The following is a 7729-nucleotide window of genomic DNA, read 5'->3' as shown; positions in this document are numbered from 1 at the left end:
GTGCTTTTTGACTCCGCCTTTAAATTCGACAAACAAATCAACACCATAGTCAAAACCAGTTTTTTCCACCTCCGCTCCATCACCAAAATTAAGCCATTTCTCTCCACACACAACCTCGAAATTGTCATCCATGCACTCATATCATCCCGTCTAGATTACTGCAACTCCCTCTACACCGGAATCTCCCAGTCATCCCTATCCCGTCTCCAAATGGTGCAAAACGCGGCTGCCAGACTCCTGACTGGCACCAGGAGACGAGACCATATCACCCCTGTCCTTGCCTCTCTCCACTGGTTGCCGGTCCGGTTCAGAATCCAATTCAAAACCCTTCTCTTCACATACAAAGCACTAAACGGACTGGCCCCCTCCTACATCTCTGACCTCCTGTCATATTCCTCCTCCATCAGGAGCCTCAGGTCAGCAGACAGTCGACTCCTAAAAGTCCCAGCGACAAGGAAGAGGCTCAGGTACGACCGAGCCTTTGCTGTCGCAGCCCCTAAAATTTGGAATAGCATCCCACTCACTGTTAGATCTGCCCCCTCCACTGAGAGTTTTAAGTCTAGGCTCAAAACGTTCCTCTACTCTCAAGCCTTCCAGTTCCCCTAATTTACTGCACTTTATAGGATACGTTCTCCGTACTGCCTTTTAACTGCTCTCTTTTCTCTTCTATTTTTATTATTTTTTATTATTTATTTTATTGTTTCACTGATGTATTGTATTGCACTGTATCGTATTGTTTTCTTTGACCTGTGAAGCACTTTGGTACGATGTGAGTCGTTTTTAAATGTGCTATACAAATAAAATTGATTTGATTTGATATAGGTAGATATGTTAATTATTTGGGAATATTTGGCTTCTTACTCTCAATTTTCTTATAGTGTTGTACAAAGGTTCTGAGAGATTTTAGGCTAAAATGGTTGCAGAAGACATTTTGAGGCCAGGCAGATGAAGATGTTCTCAACATCCATTTTATTGGAGAGAGAGTACAGTTGCGCCAACAACTCCGCAATATTCTCCTTAATGTACAGTGTAGTGGTGCAAATTTGCAAAATACACCTCCTTAGCATATGCAATCCATCCATCAATCTTCAACCGCTTATCCAGAGTTGGATCGCGGGGGCAACAGGTCCAGCAGAGAGCTCCAGACTTCCCTTTCATGGGCAACATTAGCCACGGAGGCGGAGGCGTTCTATGGGCAGTGTGGAGATATACCCCATCTGGTCCTTGGTCTGCCCGGGGCCTCCCCCACAGGGACATGCATTGATTGATTGATTGAAATATTTATTAACAGTTTGCAGAATTACAATACATTTCAAGCACAAACTCAATACAAAGACTGTTAACTGTGAGTGGACGACACAATTAAGCATTACGCTTGTTTACAACAGGGTCCACAATGTTCAATTCATTAAAACATTTAGAGACGTACAAATAGACACTTCTATATAGTTAAAGAACAGAACAGGAATTCATCATAAAGGAAGCAAAAAGGGAAAAGAAACATATACAGTGAGGGGAAAAAAGGGGGGGGGATTCAGATTTTACGGGGGCCAGTTTCGAATTGCAGCCGTCCGTAGGTGCCCTTTGAGAGCGGTTTTGAAGGAGTCAAAGGGATTCACATGTCTTAATGACTGTTGGTAGGGCGTTCCACATTTTGGTGGCATAGGAGCGAAAAGAATGTAGCCCCTTGTTTGTGCCGAATCTGGGTTGTACATGGTTTGTTGCACTCCCTCTGGTGTTGTGGGTGTGGACTTCGTTTAGATTAAGGAAGTATTTAGACAGGTACATGGGTATCTTGGTGGTGTATCGAATCTTGTGCAATGAAGACATGCTCCCTAAGTCCCTATAGGGAGAAACTCGGGACTCAGGAGACCTTCGTACTAGATGCCCGAACCACCTTTAGCTGGTTCTTTTCTATGTGAAAGAACAACAGATCTACTCACTCAACTAGCACAGAACATTTTACTGTAGGTTATGTAACTGGGATGTTGTAGCACAGTCATGTCTCTGGGTATTGCTCAAAAGTAGCCCATTGACAAGCTCACAACACATTTTTGTGTTTTGGGAGAGAGTGTAGAGCTACCAGCTTCCCTGATTGGCCAACCTGAAGCGTTGGTTTGATGCATTGTGTTTGTGCTGCTGCACTAATACAGTATAAGTGGTGGCAAGCACATATAACTCCATTTGCGTATGCCCATGTATGTGACAGCAGTTATTTTCACTTTTTTTCAGCATAGAGAGTAGTGTTCTTAAATGGGGAAATACACAGTAGCCTACATAATGCTATTTCTGATGACATCAGGGATCCCAGTATCTCCGTATTTAATCGATTAGACATTACATCTATTTTCTTGTCACTGTTTAGGTCTAGTACAGTACACTCACTGCCAACCCAGAAGAAAAACAGAATATATTTGCAGTGGGCTTATATATAAGCCTGCATGAGTGTGTAATTGAGCATGAAACTCTGAAGTTACCAGGGTGCCATTCCCTTGCACTGTTTTTATCAAAACAGATGATAACCCCCCAGCCAGGGTCTATATACATAATATCCATTACCCTCAAACTGTGTTGGTTCAATGGACCTCGCCGAATAAAAGATCAATATGTCAGATAGGGTAACCAACTCAGTCGTTTGTGGTTTAATGATTTTTGACCTTTTTCTATATGTCATTTCATCTCTATCTCATTTTACCTTTTTATCACAGTCTTATTATCTACAGTGTGCTACACTGACTGTACATATCAATGGAAATACTTTGTAACTAATATTATGTAGAAGGGCATAACACCACATTATATTTAGCACACCTGGTATGCTAAATTCCAACAATATCTAGTAAATATATGAAAATAATTATTTTAGGAGTGCTCCAGAGAGCATATATATCTCTGCCAGGTTTGGTGGCCTCTTGGCATTACATCGGAAACTTATGGAATCAATACCACAAATGATGCATCCTATAAGCCTAATTAAAAAATATATATATATATTATATTTTAAGGATTGTGTAGAGCCTCTTATATGTGAGTCATTGGGCTATGCATTCATGATTTTTTGTAACCTAATTATAGCAAACTAGTATGGAATATCAAAACTCTGTATGATACATGTTTATCACATGCCTCCTGAGATAATGTGTAGTGAGTAGTGACCATGTGCGGTTCTTGGGCCAGTCTATGACGTCAGTTGTCTATAACTCACCTCGCCTCTGACAGAGACATGCCATAAAATATATTTATTAATATAGTTTAACATACTGTAGTTTGTAGCCCATGCTAGAGGCCAGGTTCTGAGGATGGCAAGGTTGGTCCATCTATCTGTGTAACACTTGGTTGGCTCCCAATAACAAGATATCTCGAAAACTACCGGTATGCCAAGGAAGTTGCTGTGCTCCTTAGCCTCGATACCCAGGCTTTCATTTCGTCTGCGCGAAAGATGAAAGCCTGGAAAAAGCCGTGGGCTGAACCAGTCTAAAAGTGGGAGTCAACCCGTGCGCGTAGGCGTCGCTCTAAATGATGTGACGTAGCGCTGCACTAGGGGGGAGAGGAGGGGCCGGGGGTGACGGACAGATCGATGAGATCCAATCAGGGTGCGCGCTTTTCTGAGACGCGACCCTCCCATCTAGGCCAGAAATGTCTCTGCTTAGGTCAGGCTACTGTGCTCCTTTATGATTCTGCTTTTATTATTATGACTAATTTGATGTTATTACATTTTGATCGTTTGTCACAGTGTTGAAGAGGCTCTACTTCACTGCCTGCATTTATTGCCCCACTGTATTGTAAGTGCATGTGACAAAATAAAAACTAAATTGAACCTTGAAGGAGTAGCACAACCTCTAGAACTTCAACCTGTATGTATGTATTCTTTTTTTGTTTGTTTGTTTTTTACATCTGATGTAGTAGTTTACAAGTGATGATCCAAAAACTACGACTTTGGCCTACAGAAGGAGTGCTGGATGAGAGGGCATGGACATGAGCCCAGGTCTCACAGCTGCATGGCACAGGGGCACAGACATCCCTTCTCTCCAGGGCACATTGCGCCTTTTATGCCTTACACACTGAACCATTGATGTAGCCCCCTCCCCCTTCACTACTGAGCCAATGCAACTCAAGTCTACAAACTTTATTAATGGGACTTAATGGAAATATACATTTTTAAAATTTCTACCTCAAAGCGCAACGAAAAACAAAACAAAAAATATAAAAAATGTAATAAAAAAACCCCACCTAATAACATATTCAACTGTCTGACTAACCTATATATAAGTGATTGTACAGACAATAAAACAATCGTATAACCTAGAATGCATGGCATGAAATTAGGATTGCATAGATTATTCAAACCAAACACAGTTCAATAATGTATGATATATTTACTGTGTGAACATCCAAACAATTTAAAGAAGTGGAGAAAAAGATAAACTAACTCGATGGAGATATAAACAGGTGATGATGATAAAAAGGTGCTCACACGGATCAAACGGGATCATAAAGAAAAAAGAAACGATCCGGGCACAATGAGGAGGAAAGCCTTTATTCAATTTAAAAAGGCAACTGCCAACATGTTTCGACCTAACCGGTCTTCATCAGGGCAAGAATTAATTAAAATTTTAGAATTTAAAGAAGTGACTTATTATGCTGATCTAGTGAGCCTACAGTATGTTCTTTAGGAAGAGTTCCAAAGTCTACGGTCCTTTTGGAATTGAACCTTAAGTCCTGCTTGAAGACAACATTAGCATGCCTTTAAAACATATCGCTCAAGTCCAAACTGGTTCAGGGAGAAAAATACAAATCAATACACTTTTAAAGTCAAATGACTACTAAAGATTAGTAATGTTTTATAGAATGGCATCACTGTTAAGTGTTACCATAAACTGAAACAATTCCATGCAGCCAGATCAGAGGTCACCAAAGCTTGGCAGATGAGAGTGAGGAAGTCTCCTGCTCTGCTCTTGTTCAGAGTCTCACTGAGTTTGGATACAGTCCTAGGAAATGAAGAAACATTGACAGTCTTTCTCTCTCATTTTCTTTCCCTTCCAGTTGCTTTCCTGTGGTCAGCTAGCATACTCTGTAAAGCCACTAAGCCAGCATTATCTGATTGATATTCACTTCATCTCTCCAGTGGCTGATGTGCCATCCTGCATGTCAATACATAGCAACGCTCTTTTATGATTCCTTCAGGATGCTCCTCTAATTTCTGTTTACTGTCCCTCGTGATGCTTTTAACCAACGATTGAATATTTAGGGCATTGATTCTCAAAAGGGGGTCCACACACACACACACACACACACACACACACACACACACACACACACACACACACACACACACACACACACACACACACACACACACACACACACACACACACACACACACACACACACACACACCAGGTAATTGTTTTGGGGACTATTTGATAGCTTTCATCAATGCTTATTCAGCCAATGAACAACTTGCAACAGACAGGTGTAATTTAAATGGTGGAAATAACAGGGAGTTCAACACAACCATAACCATGACTGCACACAAATCAACGTCTTAGTTCCTACTTACTCATGCATTGCATTCAATCAATCAATCATCACGTGAGTTTAAGAGCATACTGCAGCTGTGTCTTTCTCTAACTGAAGTGTATCACTGTTGTTGGGCACAAACCTAGTATCTCCAAGTTTCACATTTGTATGTTTTCTTAGCAAATGAATGCCCTACTTCAGCACACAAGAGCATTGCATAATAGTAGTAAAATTGAGAGGTGTTGTGGCTACTTAAAGGAACGGTTTTGGACATACAAGGTTTCCACCCCCGACAGCAACGATATTAGCTATGAATGGAGATACTGTACATATGTATGAGAGATATAGAAAGAGAGTGTGCACAATCCCACATTAAGCAAACAATTTGACATTATTCCACCATTGCCTTCTGATCTACCACTTATTGTACCCAAAACAAATGGTTTACTTCTCCTTATGAATAGAGACATTCATAATTTACACAAGTATGGGGAACAATATCCTTGAGGCTATTTCATGCTGGAGGAAAAGCGTAATGAATTTCCCCACAGTATGACCACAGGGAGTTTAGGCCATCTGTGCCATCCCAATGCTTGATTGCCAAGCTATTTCCAAATGTCCTTTAGCTGGGAAGGTCAGTGCCATTACTTTTTCCTACTTGGTTTGGTCTTCTTGGTCTAAGGATTTAGGACTATTAGCCAGTAATAGCAAAAAATCCCAATAGGCAATTATCAACCACCTGTACTTATTTGCATGACTTCTTTCATCTAAATCTATGCAAACACCACTCATTAAACATCGCTATGACTCAGATGAAATCCAATATACCTAATGGAGTGCAATATTAACAGAACATGCCCAGGAGTTAGATTTTACAGTGAGTTCTATTGGATCAGGCTGAAACCTTACCCAAATATGGAGTCATATACATCAAAGATATGAAGATTACGGACGTCACAGACTATCCACATGAAGTTTGAGGACAACATGAAGCCCTTGCATGAATTTCAACCACGTTGTTTTTACAACGTGGTTGTATTCGCAGTTCCTGTGACATTACTGAGAGTATTGTATTTCAGCAAAATTAGTGAGTCACTAAGTGTACTGTAATTTGGCAGGCTACATGGATCTATATAATTCCAATCACTAAGATTATCTATCAGAACTTGCACATAAAGAGAACTTGCACAGATCACAAAAATGGTATAAACATACCTATGTTTATCTATCTGCGTGATTCTGTCTGTCTATCTATAACATATCAATTCGACTAATACATTTTCATAGAAATGTCTGTAGTGAATTTGCTTGTTTTTGTCATTGCACTTTATCCTTTGCTTGCAGGGTTTTCACAGATCCAAGGTACTTGCTGGCTGCTACCATTGACAGGCAACACAGAGATCAAAACTGACATTACTAGAATTCAAAAGCTGTGGAAAAGTAATTACATTTGAATTCCAGGTCACATACTGTACCAGCAGACCTTATATCTCAGTTTTAAGGCATTAGTCTTGAAATATATTTTTGTGATAGCTACAGTTCAAAGAAAACAGTCATGCTTATTCCTCTGCCTGAAGTTATACTTTGTTGTAACTGGCTTGCTCACATTTAGTGCTCACACTCTCATCTCTATCTGAACAGACCGACTGTCCAGATCCAGTTGCTCCTGATCAGGACATCAGCCGATAAGTGGGTCATATTTAAGAGAGACTGAATTAGAAGCTCTCTCTCTCTCTCTCTCTCTCTAGTGGAGAGAGCTCTGGGCCGATGGCCCATGGCGTAGATCTCCAGACTCCCAAGGTTTATGTTAACTGATGTACTGTATAATATTCAGTAAATAAACGCTTTCCCATATCCCTATATAGCCCTGGTCAAGAGTCTCTCACTAACCTAGCCTCTGCTGCTCACAGGCAAAAAATCCCACTGCACCGATCCACTTGGATGCATTTTATTTCATGACAAAAATAGTGGGCCTGGGCCATGGCTCAGTGGTCCAGGCACCTGGTTGGTAATCCAGTCTGGCAGTGTGCCGCGGGTTCGATTCCCGATCCCGACGGCCTTCACTGCATGTCCTACCTCCATCTCTCTCCCCATTTCCTGTCAGCCTACTGTCTGTCCCTCCATAAAATAAATGCGAAAGCCATAAAAAAAAGAAATTATACATTTTAGAGAGAAGCTGGGGAACTGAGACGCTTCCCAGCCTGGAGAA

This window comes from Protomyctophum parallelum (genome assembly GCF_964188405.1).
Source record: "Protomyctophum parallelum genome assembly, chromosome: 8".
Taxonomy (NCBI): Eukaryota; Metazoa; Chordata; class Actinopteri; order Myctophiformes; family Myctophidae; genus Protomyctophum; species Protomyctophum parallelum.
Note: the sequence above shows the minus strand (reverse complement) of the source record.